Raw genomic sequence first — 13,349 nt, 5'->3', positions numbered from 1 at the left:
TACTGAAATGAATCATTTCCATTACTGAGGTATTTGCCTAAGGTAATTCATCATTTGATATAGATATTGTCATGTTTTAAATAGTGACAGTTACAGTAATTGATTAATGCAATCCAATATACCATTCCAATATACATTTCCCACTTTTGATGTGCTAAAAAATATTCTGGCATTCTGATTTTTTTCTTATTTTCTTTTATGAAATAAAATCTGGGAGATAGAAACACTGCGTGAAGAAAAAATAATGAGGTTTGAATGGAAGTAAAGGTCAGATATTATGTAGAAAGTTGCAGATGGCACTGTATGTCATTAACATTGCTAACATCTAAAAAGATGTAACAGTGCTGCCTACTGGTAAGACGTAGTAGTATTAAAGCATTAAAGTCAGTGTAGTGAAATTGTGTGTGCGCCATATCCTTCACTGTAACAACAGCGTTCTCTAGTTTTTTATGCCCTGATAAGTATTGACAAGATTCATGGTTTTGAATCAGGATTAATAACATATTCTTACATGTGTCACTTGCATGGACACTGGATGTGGAAACTAAAAGATGTCATTTTTTATGGACACTTGCAAAATTCTGTTCTAACGTAATTCTGTGCATTCTGAAATTTTTGTAGTGAAATTGTCTGTATTAGCTGTAAAATTGATTTTATTAATAATGTTTTCCTGCTTAGAAATAAGTTGCCACCTGAAAAAAGTCTTTATTTCATGTTACTTTTAAAGAGTTACCTTGTGAAATGCAAAAATGGCAACCATTTTAATAGGAGTAAGAATGCATAGCAGTTGCAGAGCTGCTTTTCCAAGAAAATAAAACCACTTTATAAGAAACTCAGTAGTTTTAAAGATGGAGAAACTAAGACAGTGAATTACTAAGATTAAAATTTTAAACTTAATTGTCTATAAAGTTTCATATTTATATGTTATTTTCAGGAGTAAGGACCTATTTCATCCCTTTGAGAATTAGAACATTTGTTGAGATATCGAAGGGAATTATCAGCTTGCCTCTAAGTATGCAGCTTCAAAACTGGGATTGACTTCAACGGTACAGTAAGAGTGGGGTATAAACCTGGTGGGGAAAACTCTGATCTTCCATCTCCAATACAGCACTTTGCAGATGTTACTGATTACAAAGATAGGCCAGTTATTTACTTACATTGATGTAAGGACCTCCCTACCTATTTATTTTAAAAAGCCACACATTCTAGAGTTAATAAATGGAAGCTTTTTGAGACAGTGGTGCTATTTGAAGACCCTCCCAAAAGCCGGAGGCAGAGGTTGAAGAAAGCTGCTTTACCCCAGCGGTGAGGAGCTGGAAGCACTGAGGAATTCCATCAGCTGGGCAAGGTCTAGACATTTATATGCATAGCTCCTTTTTCCCTCGATGTGGAATCTCTTTCTTTGCTTGAAGTATCTTCCCTGGGAGTCCCAGACTGGAAGCCAAGGCTGCCTGCAGGAGCTTGGTATCGGTCCTGGAGGTGATTCAGGGAGCAGATGATACTTCTGGCTAATTTTCTCATGCCACCTTGTCCTTGATTATTTTCAGGAAAAAGGAAAAGATGCAACAAGGAACTAATTCTAGTATCTTCTGCTAGTCTTCCACTTGAGGCATCTGCTGAGATAATAGGTAAACAAGGACTAGTTCCAGGAAAGCTGCCCCTTCTCCTCTTAAAATAAACTTGTTATTGCTAGTTACTATGGCAGCTTGAAGCCTGTAAATCAAATATGTATATTGCCGATAGTGATGCACAGCCTTTTAGAGCGCTGCAAGAACAAAGGTATTTTGTAAGTTCATAATAACCAGTGAATTCTGAATGTGTAATTTTTAGAATTGATCAAATATGAGGAACATTTAGGAGGCAATCTTTACAAAAAATGGTCACTACAGTGTTGTGCCATGCAGAATACCAGTCCTGGTTTACTTGTACATGCTTTATGCGTCTCACACCTGACTAGCAAAGATCCTGCTGTATTCCACATGATTGCATACCATATCTCAAATAGCTTTACATGTAAATAGCTATGTTATCACTCAGAAGTAATAATTCTTTTAAAAATCATGTCACCCATGCAAACAGAGTTTAAACAGCTCTCCTTCCCCAGACTTTTGACTTTCACTGAGAACGGAAGGCACATGTCTTTCTCACTCACTTCAACCCGTTCTCCACCTTTCTCCTCTCAGTGAGGTTCCAGCTCTAACAGATAACGCTGCATAAATGCAGTCAATAAAAATTTAGGATTACATTTATGTTTGATTAGCTTGGTTTTTTTTATTTCTTATACTTTCATCTGACTGCCAAATCTAAGCAATTGAGCCCCATGACACAGAGTTCAGTACATCATAACATACTGTCTGAGAAAACATTAGTAAGTACTGTATAACATTATTATCCCTGTATCCTAAGCAGGCATGATATGAAAACTGCATTTGCAAAATGATAGCCATTTTTGCATTGTTCTTGCAGGATGAATACAGCAAGTAAAATGTCATTGTAGATTATGTAACAAAATGTCTGAAACTGTAATGTAGCCATGTAAAAATGCAGTTTTAACATGATGTGCTGTAGCATAATGCATAGAAATTACACAAATTACTGTTAAAAACAGATGAAACCCTCATTCCAATGTATGTTCAGTTTACAGAGGGATATTCTCTTCCCTCGTGCCTTACAAGCCAAAGTGGAAGGTCCAAGAAGCTGTCAGTCTCCTTTGTTTTTCATCATGAGTATTGAGAGAAGTTTGACTCGGAAAACTTTGAAACTTCTCTTCAGCATATACTGCCTTCAGCGAGGTTCAAGAAAGAGTTTCTATCTGCTCTTCCTAGATAAGAAACTGAGATAGCCACAACTGGAAAAGGATAGAGGGCCCAAATCCACATTTTTACCTCCTTATCCTCAACTGAGTGCTATTTTCTTAAATGATAATCTCTTCCAGTTGTAGACTGGCTGGGGTTTTGTGGGTGTGAGTCTTTCTTGTATCTTCCAATGCAAGGCTAAACCCATGATCTCCCAACTGGATAGTCATCAATTTGTGTGAAGTTCTGCGGCCATGGTAGCATAGCTGATCAGGCAGGTATGCTGAAGAATCCTGCAATGGGCAAGCCAGATCAGGCTAGAGAAACATGGTTTTTACTATATTATCAGAAGGGATTGACTTGGATTACTGGAAAATCAGTTGCAGAAAAGGAAGGTACTGAAGAGCACCCTTCTGAAGGAGGTGGAGAGCTCCAAGACAGGTTAGAACACAAGGATTGCTCAGGAATGTTGGAAAATATTAAGGAAAGAGAAGTTTGCAATTTTATTTTGCTGGCAGCTCTGTTTCTAGTAAATTTTTCATGGAGTTGGGAGGTGGGTGTGGGTGGGTGAGTGAAGCAACAAAAACATCAGTAGGATGAGCCTTGTTTCACTGGGATACCACTGCAACTGGATTTTTAGGCTCTGCATAGACTGTCAAATAAGCCATACTCAGGATCACCCCCTTGCTGTGAGTCCCACTGCACAGAACATCAGATGTCTATAGTGTATATTCCCTGAGCTTCCAAAGCAATTTGTGGCAAGATCCACCTGCTTATTTGGAATGGTTCCTGCAATGTTCTCACTTGTGAACTGTGCTTGCAAATTGTCTGATGGAGCGCTAGCTTGTATGACTGAAAAGCATTCCAAGTGCAATTTTAACAATTTCAAATGTAGGTGATCATATTCTAGTGCTCAGGAGTGTTTCTGGGAAGTATTTGATTTACTAGTATAGATCAAGCTGCCAAGTCCCTGGAAGTGGCAGTAAATGGTGACTTTGGCATTGTGAATGGATCCTTACTAGCACCAGAGGAGCTGAGAAATTAGGTGGAGCTAAGCCTGATGAGCATTTAGATGAGGGACATCAGCCTCGGCTTTTAGCTGTTACTGTACTTAATCAAACTTCAAAAAGAAGTAATTCCTGTTATCAAAATAATGTAATTTTCCTTCAAAATATCTGTCAGATGTCCTCCTTGGTTACTTGGAGGAGGACATCTATAGGTAGAATAGATATGCTTACATATTTTTAATCATCCCAGTTCCTCTGATGAGTTGGAGTAGTCAGAAAAGGCTTGGCCTGTAAAGAATAGGGTTTAGGTACACATTACGTCTTCTACAAGAGCAGTTGTTACTCCCTGCAGGACTAAATCTAGACATCTTCCTTAAAATTTAGTTTTCTTCCTTTTACTTTCTCATTTTTAGGTTCATTCCTATTTTGACTGAGTAAGACTGCAGTTGTTAGAAAGGATTCTCTTTTGGCTGCTGCTTTCTCTGCCTTTCCCCAGTTTATTGCTCCATGTTCAGCTGTTCCTTTTGCCATCACATACCAAGATTTGGTTGTATTCTTTTTGGCCTCGGCCTCCTTTCAGAAAGTTTGAATTTGTACTGGTTTTTTCCCCTTTGCCTCATCTTCCATATTCCATTTATTATTTTGACCCAGATTTGGCATCATGTTTATCAATTGGTAAGAGATAACCATGAGCTATACCCTTGAAATTGTTTTTGGTGTTCCTCTTTCAGCTTGCCGGGAATCTGTTGTGGATATACCACTTGTGAGGCATCTGAGGTGTTGAGAACCATGCCGTGCATCTTTTCTAATCTCTCCTGGAGATGTTCCATTTTTCATAAGTAATCAAGAGCAGGAACTTGAAGACAAGTGGAATGTATTTGTGATGAAAATCCTTAAATGATATGGTGGGATAGGTGGGGTGTTTCTTATGATCTCCTTTCTATTTAAAAAGCAAACTTTATTTAAAAATCAAACTTGATTTCATCCCAGTACAAAGCAATAACTTTTTAATATTGCAAAATATTTGAAGAATTGCAGAAGAACTCCTTTTCAATCTGTAATGTGCAATATATATTTCCTTTATGAATTAATGAGAAAGTGAAGCATCACTGCAACATTTACACTGACTTAAGTAATTAGTGTTTGATGTATCAGTTACGGGCAAAAACGTAAGTCACATGTCCTCAGTTCAGCATCATGAGAAACTTCAGGGGACTGACTATTCGTAGTAAAGCTGGTGGGAATACTTGGGAAGTTTTAGTTGTGAACATGCTTTGAATACCTTGCTGAATCAGACCATAATAGGGGAGTAGATATTATATGAGCTGCCAGGAGCTATGTAGTTACTTAGATATTCAGTGACATTTTTATTTACCATGTCAAACGTGGCATTTTGCAGGACCCCACAGCATTTATTGTAGGGCCTGCAGCTTTTAAACCACCTTCCACTCCTTTTGCTGCAGTTTTGCAGAAGAGTAGCCATGCTGCTGTACTTCGTGCTCAACGCACTGTTCTCCTTTGCTGCTAGGCAAAATCCTTGCAAGCTTTGCAGCTCTGAAGGGCAAATTTGTGCATGTGAAATGTGCAAATTTGGGAATCACCAACTGTCTCCAGTGTGCAGAGCTGTTTACAGTGGTGCCTCTCAGCCTACATGGTAGCAGAACTTCTGGCACTTGAGTGATGTCTTTTCATCCAGGGAGGCAAAGCGTTGGATTACTTTCATAGACTTCGAGGCTTCAGTGCCACGTGGTATTTCAGGCATTACTTGCTGGTTTGCAGCTTGTCTGTGAGAACTGAGACGGTCTTTCAAAGATGCTTTCAATGGGTTTCTGATGTGCAATGGAAAGCGATGTAGTACAGACTCATTCTACCTGACCTAGTACTGATCCACCTAAGTACTTCTACATAGCACAGCTGTATGTCCATGCAGAGACATTCATTTTGGTATTAACACTGAAAAGCCCTGCTGAGTGTCTGAGCGCCATTCTGCAGCTAGCTGGAATGCTGATGGTTCGTGTTTAACTGTGGAGTGGAGTCATCCCTTTAGACTTCCAAGTGAGACACTCCAGATTCTGAGGATCTTCAGTTTTGATAAATTTGTCATCTCTTCTGTCAAATAAATATAATTATTTTCTTGATAGAATTACAGATCTAGTGAGCAAAACGAGAAAAAAAGAAATGAAGCAGCAATTTTGTTATAACTTCTGGCAAAGTATTTAATGAAGACTAACCCCAAAATAAGTTAGAATCCAAAGCTGGTTAGAAGGACTGTAGATAACAATATGGTAAGATACCAGCTGGTGAATCCCAGATCCTTCTGGCATCTCTGCTCTTATTTAATTAATTATCCAGAATACTACTAAAAGCGTGTCAGTGAGAAAATACTAATTGGTTAGAGTTGTCAACACTAACAGCACTAACAGTAACAAAGGCTTTCAGCACAGGATAACTGTCTATACAGGGATGAGGAAATCAAGACTCTGTCACCATTAAATTAATCATAGAAAGTGTATATACAATCTCATTTGCCATATCTTTTATTTTATCTTTTAACCATCTAGAAAGGTATCTGAGTACCCATAAAGACTGCAACAGAGGGAGCAGTCACACAACCAGAAAGTCAGAATGTTTTTGCCTCCAAGTAAGTTAATACACTCGAGAGAGGGTAAATTGAAATTCAGGAACCCAGACAAAAGAGACGTTGGGGTGAGGAAATGACAGTGAGGCACATTGCGCTAGGTCTTAGGCCACCTTGTTTTTATTCCTGTCTCTGCTGCTGGCTTGCTACATGACCTTGATCCAATCAGTTCCTTATTTTATGCCTCAGTTTTTTCATCTGTTAAAAAATGGGGATAATGATACTGAGTTGCTGATGAAAAATGCTTTACAAAATGTGGGCGCTATTATAAGCAGGGTATCAGATCATCAGGTCGGTAGCTAATGGTTCATGAATTTGTAACTATAATGTAAAACTATGTAATTGGTAACTATGATTTACTACAGGTAAAATATTTCGTTTAAGTCTGAGCCTTGGTTAACCAAAACAAACATGAAGGGATTCAGTGAGGGAAAAAGGTTGGGGTTTTTTTTGGGGGGGTGTGTGTGATGATTTAAGATTTTATTTATATATATAATATATGTACACACACTATTAGTTAGATTTTTAGATGAGGTAGATTTTGTAAACCATGTCTAAAGCTGTTTGGAACAGATACTCCAATGCATTTTGATAGGTGCAGCATAAGAATGAGAAGGAGTTACCAGAACAGTGTTACCAAAGTTCATGCAAACTTACTCAAGGTAGCTGTGGATGATTTGATCTGCATGTTCTATTGCAGCCCTGTGCATGCACAGATCCAACTGATGCAGTTTTAGCGTAACACTATTGCACAAAGTTTGTCTTGGCTAATATATGGGACATGACTTCGCTATGCAGGTGCTGGAGCAGCGATCTGAGCATGCACAAGGAAACCTGGTGCGTTCCCAGTTGAGCAGAGTTGCTGTGCTCGCTGAGCAAGTGTGAGAGCTGGTCTGTGCATGCACAGGGAACTTTGGCAAATGCTTCTGTAAATCCTCTGGTCATTGCATGTGACAGCCAGAGGTGGCTTGGGTAATGTCTACAGTACTCAAGAATATCCATGAGCCAGGACTGGTAATAGATAAAATCATGGGCTTCTGGTGGAATTTAAGTAGAATGGACCCTCTGGGGGTGATGCTGCCCCATGCCCCACTCAAAGCACAGTTGACTTAGACCAGGCTGATCAGGATGATCTGAGGGTGGAGACCTGTTGCAGTATTAGACTTCACTGTAAATGATTTTTTTCCATCATCTAATCAGATATCCTTCTGTTGCAACTTGTGTCCATTGCCTTTTGTTGTGTTGCTGTGTGCCTCTGGTTCCACCTTTCCACACCTTAGCATTCAGGGTCCTTGAAGACAGTAAAGGGATCTTTACATAGCTTTCTCTTCTGAAGGCTGAACACACCCAGCAGTCTCAAACTCTCTCCATACATAATGTCCTGGCTCCCTTAGCACCTTGATGGTCTGCTGGACTCCCATAGTATGTTGGTGTCTTGTACAGAAGCATACAGCACAGTACTCCAGATGCAATGCCGCAAGTGCCAAACAGAGAATAAACCATTTCCTTTGACCCAATGCCTACACTTCAGCGTACAATTGGCCTTCTTAGCTGCAAGGATACCTGCAGGGTCATGTTCAACTTGTCCGTCAGAACACCTCAGACCTTATTTGGAAAAGATGCTTTCTATTCTGTTGCATCATCACCTCTAGTACAGGGTTCTTACCTCCCAGGGACAGTACTTTGCACATGCTTTTGGTGAGGTTCTGCATGAAGTTCTTCATCAGCTCACTCTTCTGGCCTATTGAGCTCCTTCTCAATAGCAGCCCAGGAGTGCTTCCACGTCCTCTCCACACACCCCAGTTTGGGACCATCCATGGGCATGCTGAGGGTACGCTCCATTCTGTTGCCCAGACTGTTGAAAAAGATTTTGCACAGTATTGGTCCAGTACTGATCATGAGAAGCATCACTAGTATCTGGCCGCCAGCTGGTTTTCATACTGCTCATCTCAACAAACAGAAAAAAGCCACATTGGAGAAAGAGGGTCTCAGCTGCATGTGGGCTGATGAACAGAGCAAAACTGCCAAAGTGAATTCACAATACTCCTTCTGGCCCCAAAGAGAGCTCTTCTGCATACCAGAGATTATAGATCACTCCACAGTGTGATAACAGTCTTACCTCTAAGAGGCTTCAGCACAGAAATAGGGCAATTATCTAAAAATGATAGCATGCATAGACCTCGAAGATATAAGAATGGGAAAATAGTGTAGTATGGCATGTAAACAGTTGAAATCAGGGAAATTTTTGGCTGAATGTCAATTATAAATGTTTAATGAGAAACGTGACTATACAAGAGTGTCTTCTACAAGAAATAGCTGAGTTCTAGCTAGTAAGAATCTTAATTTCTCTCTCATTTGCTGAGAAAGATATGGGCTAAAGCTTTTTGTATGTTTGGTATTTCTGATGTCTGTGGCTATGAAAGAAGTTATTTGCTGCACTGTTACATTCTTTTCTTGTGGGTTTCATACCTGAACTCCTAGCCAGAATAGACTGGGACTGAAATACAGTGAAAGGTTGGACTGGAGAACTACTAAACACAGATGTGTATTTCAGTGTAACGTTATTATGTAGCTTTGTTTATGAAATATATTTTCTCTCTTTTATATTCTTATCACTGTGTAATCTGAATAGCTTCTTGCAAGATTCTATGTGGTCTCTTAAGTCCTGGTTTTCTTCCCCTAACGTGAAAAGGGGAAAAAAAAGGCTATTAGCTTGAAAAAGGAGGTTTCTTTTTAATGATTGGGCTTGAAACGCCAAAGAAATCCACATTTCTGGCCTAATCCTGTATGAAATCCCATTAGATAGTGGCTCCAGTGAAACTTAGAGCTTATTTAGTTCCTGAGTGTGCAGATCTGATCATACTTGGGCTAGAAGTCTCTGTTTGTGATTTTAATGCTTTGTACACTCCAGACACTCAGTGCCACTAAATCAGTGTAAGCCTGGTGCAGTAGCATAATCTGCTTTACTAGTTAAAGTTAAAAGTTAATCTTTTACATACATCTGCTTGCTTTTCTGTCTTGATGGCACTCTTTTCTCCTAACGCTTTTCCACAGGTACTAGCTCTTGTAGTTAGTTATCATAATTTATTTTAAGTTGCCATCCAACTAACACAAAATTTGCTAAACCTATTCCGAAGTGCCTGGCACTCTTTTCACTGTGGCAGAGTGCACCTGTTTATACTAGGCCAGATTTTTCCCCAAATGTCTCGTTTAAAGAACAACATCAATGATCATTTCAACTACTCTCGTGCCAAATCCTGTCAAAACGTTTTTGTTTCTGCACATCATCATTATTCGTTTATGACTGCGTGGCCGTGGGAAAAGAATTTCTTCGTTAATTACAGACAGGGAGCCTGCAGAGGGAGCTCAAACCCTTGTTTATGTGGGTCTTACTAAAATAGCAATTTTTTTCTACAGGCAGTGGAGTAACTTGTTATTTAAATATAGAAGAAATTTGTTCTTCAGTGTATAAGGTTTTTGTATGTGGCATCTAGCTGTTTTGGAGATACATGTGAGAGTAAAAGCATTTGCAAAGTGACTGGGAAGAGTAAGGATTTCTGGGACTTGGTAGGTGGCACTGTTTAAAATTTCCAGAGCTGTAATCTCCAGACCTCCAAGCCTTCCTTTTGGGTTGTCATTCTGGGTAGAAAATAGCTTCAGTAGGTCACTGCTCTGTCAGGTCAGAGCCAAAATAGTGCAGAAAGACCAAATCAAACTCCATGAATTGGAACTTCCATCAGGAACGTGGAGCTGGAATAAATGAGGCCAGGAATAGATGAGCTGAGGAGGCTGTTGCAGACCTTCATCAAGGAAGGACAGAGCGTTCCTTATTTTGGGTGGGAGCAGGTGACAAGACTTCTGGTTGAGTGAGAGCTTCGAAAACATCTGAGTTCTTTTGCTGACTGTGACACATTTTGTCGTGAATATCATGAGAGGAGGGAAATGTGTAAATGCCATTGGAAGGAACCAGTACCATTGCAACCTGCTGTTTGAAAAACTAAAAAAAAAAAACCCCACCCAACATTAAACATATGCAAATCTAGCAAACAGAGATAAGCAATGGTGGTTTTGAGGAGGGCAGCACTGCGTCCCTTAATCCTCCCCTTGGTAGGTGCAGGGATTTACTAAAACCATGATCCTGTGGTGCCCTGGGGGGGGGTGTCTCCAGTTGCAGAAGGCCCTTGCCTTGCAGTTGTGAAGTGTATTGAACTTCCCATCCTTTCTCTTCCCGCTGAACATAACCGTGTTGTTTTCTATCCTGCCAGACATTTTGGCTTTGTAAGAGACAGGAGCGTGTATGCAGCCCGTCTGGGAACCTGCCAAACTTGGCTGCTGTGAAGGCAAGAAATATCAGCGAGTTTATTCTATTTTGAGAGTCCTTTAATAATTGAGGGTGGAAGAATCATTTCAGTGGTACTGTTGGGGGTTTTTTTGGTGAAAATAGGTTTTCCCTGTGATTGCTTCTTGTGCCTATTGGCAGTGGCTCTGACACGCACTCAGAACAGTCTGAAATGAAGATTAGCCTTGGTAGCTGGTTGCTAATTTCAAAGGTATAATAGAGGCAAAATGGTTCTGTTATTTTTTGGGTCTTTCTGGTGAAATTGTAAATACTACTAGAACCAATGAGGCCGATGGTGTATTAGTTCATACTGAAAAACTAAACTCTTTGCAGGGAGAGGGTTTTACCTATCATTCTAGCTTCTTTCATATCTTGTGTATGTGACAGGATTTTTGAATCTGTCTTCAGTTCTGGATGATACAGAATATCTGGCTGTCATTCACTAAAATGCATATGGTATCTTTCGATATGGCTTTTTTCAAGTACTACTTGTGTCTTCTTTAATTTGCTGGAATACATCTTGAAAGTCTCAAGTGGCTATTTTAAGTTTCCTACTTGGAGAAAAGGTGTCAGTATGCTAACAGGTTTTTTTGTGAATTAAATATTGATGTTAAATGGCTACGAACAAGAACAAACAGTCAACAAATCAGTGGGTTGTAAATAGTGAATTGAAACTCACTGTTCTTCTTTACTGTATCTCTAGATCTACATACAGTTGTCAGAACTTCCTCCTGGTAAACACAGAGTGGTCGTTAGTATTGGCGGAGGGGAATCTAAACCAGAGATCTAGAAACCTCCCTCCCTCCAACCTGTTCTAGTTTGGTTTATTGCCAAAACCTCTCAGAGTTTCATAAACACCCTGGGTTGAGAACATATTTGTAGTTCATTGCAAACAGAGCCTTTAAAGAATATCTGGCCACTCCACTGTTTTTAATCTAGTATCCTTGGTCACATGCTGCAAGTAAAAACTGTTATTAACCAGTTGGTTCATGACTATCTGTGTGTTGTAGTGTGATGGCAACTTACTGTTTGCAACAGAACATGATCTATCTTTGATGCACTTGGGTAGAGAGGTTTGTATCCACAGCAGTTAATTACAGAATAGTCAAGAGATTAACCATTCACACTGTCTCAGTTTTTAAAAACAGTAATAAATTTATGTACAATAAATACTGAACTCCTAGTAAGTTGTTAATTTTTTTTCCCAAAGATGTTTGTAACATAGTTTAATATTAACCTTATGAGGGAGAAAAAGAAGGAAGTGTTGACAAAGTATTAACAATTAAGGACTTCGGGTTTTGAGTGGAACCGACTACAATCATCGCTGGAAACCAGAGACTTTTTTTCAGTCATTCATTAAGTGAAAGATGTTTTGAGTAAAACCTGTGTACATGAACTTCACATGTGACGGGCACCAGCTGCTGGGCTCATTCCCTATTCCCCGCTAGGGCTCCAGATCACCCTCACTGTGTTTGTGCCAGTTCCCACTCAGGCCTTCTCCTGAAGCTTCCCCCCCACCCCAGGAGGCAGAGAACGACAGCAGACAGGATTGTTCACCCTTGGATCCACTCCAGCCAGACTGACTTCCTTTACCCAGGACAATCCTTCAAGACAAGTCTTGTGCCCTCGCTTGCCCTCACGTGTCCCTGTGCCATGCTGAGGGACACACAACTCACACCATTGTCATCGTGCTGTAAGACCCCACACTGCTGATCTGTGGCCCAATCCTCTCAATATTTAGGATACTTTGAACTGGGAAATTAATGAAAAATAAATGATTGTACTTTGTATCATGTGGTCACCTAGGGTGCAGAGTTGCAGGCTGAGTTGTATAAATTGAGAAGGTGGCAGCTCACCCGTGTATCATCACCCGTGCATCAGTCCTCACCAGTGCTGTTGGTTAGGGTTTGCTTCTTCGCGGTGTCTTCACAAGTATTGAAGGCGTAGGTCCCAGAGTCACTTACTGAACATGTTCCCGAGTTTGTTCCTAGACTGCCCCAGTGGGATGGCAGCAGCAGTAAAACCATCTTCAGTACAAAGTGAGTGTGAGTTCCCGCAGGGACTTTTCACTGCGGGGCTCTAATAAACCCTTGGAAAGTGAAAATCCACCTACAACAAGCATCCAAGGGTTTGTGTCTTACTCATTTAACATCTGCATATAGCAAACAATAATGTTGTTGGAAAACCGGGAAATTGGAGGCCAAACGGTCAATCCTTCCTCTTCCCTGTGGTTGCATATAATTGCTACCAATGTTAATTGCTGTTAATTGAGTAAGATGGGGGGGAAACAGCTTGCTAAGCAAGCTTAACTTTAAAGACTAGAAATTTGGAGGGCCTGCTTTAAAGTTGTTCATGGCATCTGTAATTTTACTATCCTTGTTACATTCTCATTATTAAAATACAGCTTGAATAGAAACAGTAAATTTTTGATATCTAACTATTTAACCCTAATGTTGTAAATGTAGGGAGCAGCATTTGTATACCAGGAAATAAATGACAAAATTCGACTGTTGGGGTTTTTGTTTGTTTGTTTGTTTTGTTTTGTTTTGTTTTAATTAGGATTAAATATG

The 13,349-nt window shown here is 39.9% G+C and overlaps 1 protein-coding gene across 9 annotated transcripts in view; it reads left to right on the top strand.

Moving 5' to 3' along the window:
• FOXP2 (forkhead box P2) overlaps positions 1-13,349 on the top strand; it is a 445,011-nt gene that overhangs the window by 214,298 nt on the left and 217,364 nt on the right. The window contains exon 1 of one of the 9 annotated variants that reach the window (XM_055807408.1): positions 958-1,051. The exons of the other annotated variants lie outside the window; for them this stretch is intronic. The gene's annotated coding sequence lies outside the window, so the exon portion shown is untranslated. Of the gene's footprint in view, positions 1-957; positions 1,052-13,349 lie in introns of those variants that run through there. 9 annotated transcript variants of the gene reach the window in all.

The sequence above is a fragment of the Falco peregrinus genome, chromosome 6, assembly GCF_023634155.1.
Source record: "Falco peregrinus isolate bFalPer1 chromosome 6, bFalPer1.pri, whole genome shotgun sequence".
Taxonomy (NCBI): domain Eukaryota; kingdom Metazoa; phylum Chordata; class Aves; order Falconiformes; family Falconidae; genus Falco; species Falco peregrinus.
Note: the sequence above shows the minus strand (reverse complement) of the source record. Positions and strands in the feature narration are given on the sequence as shown.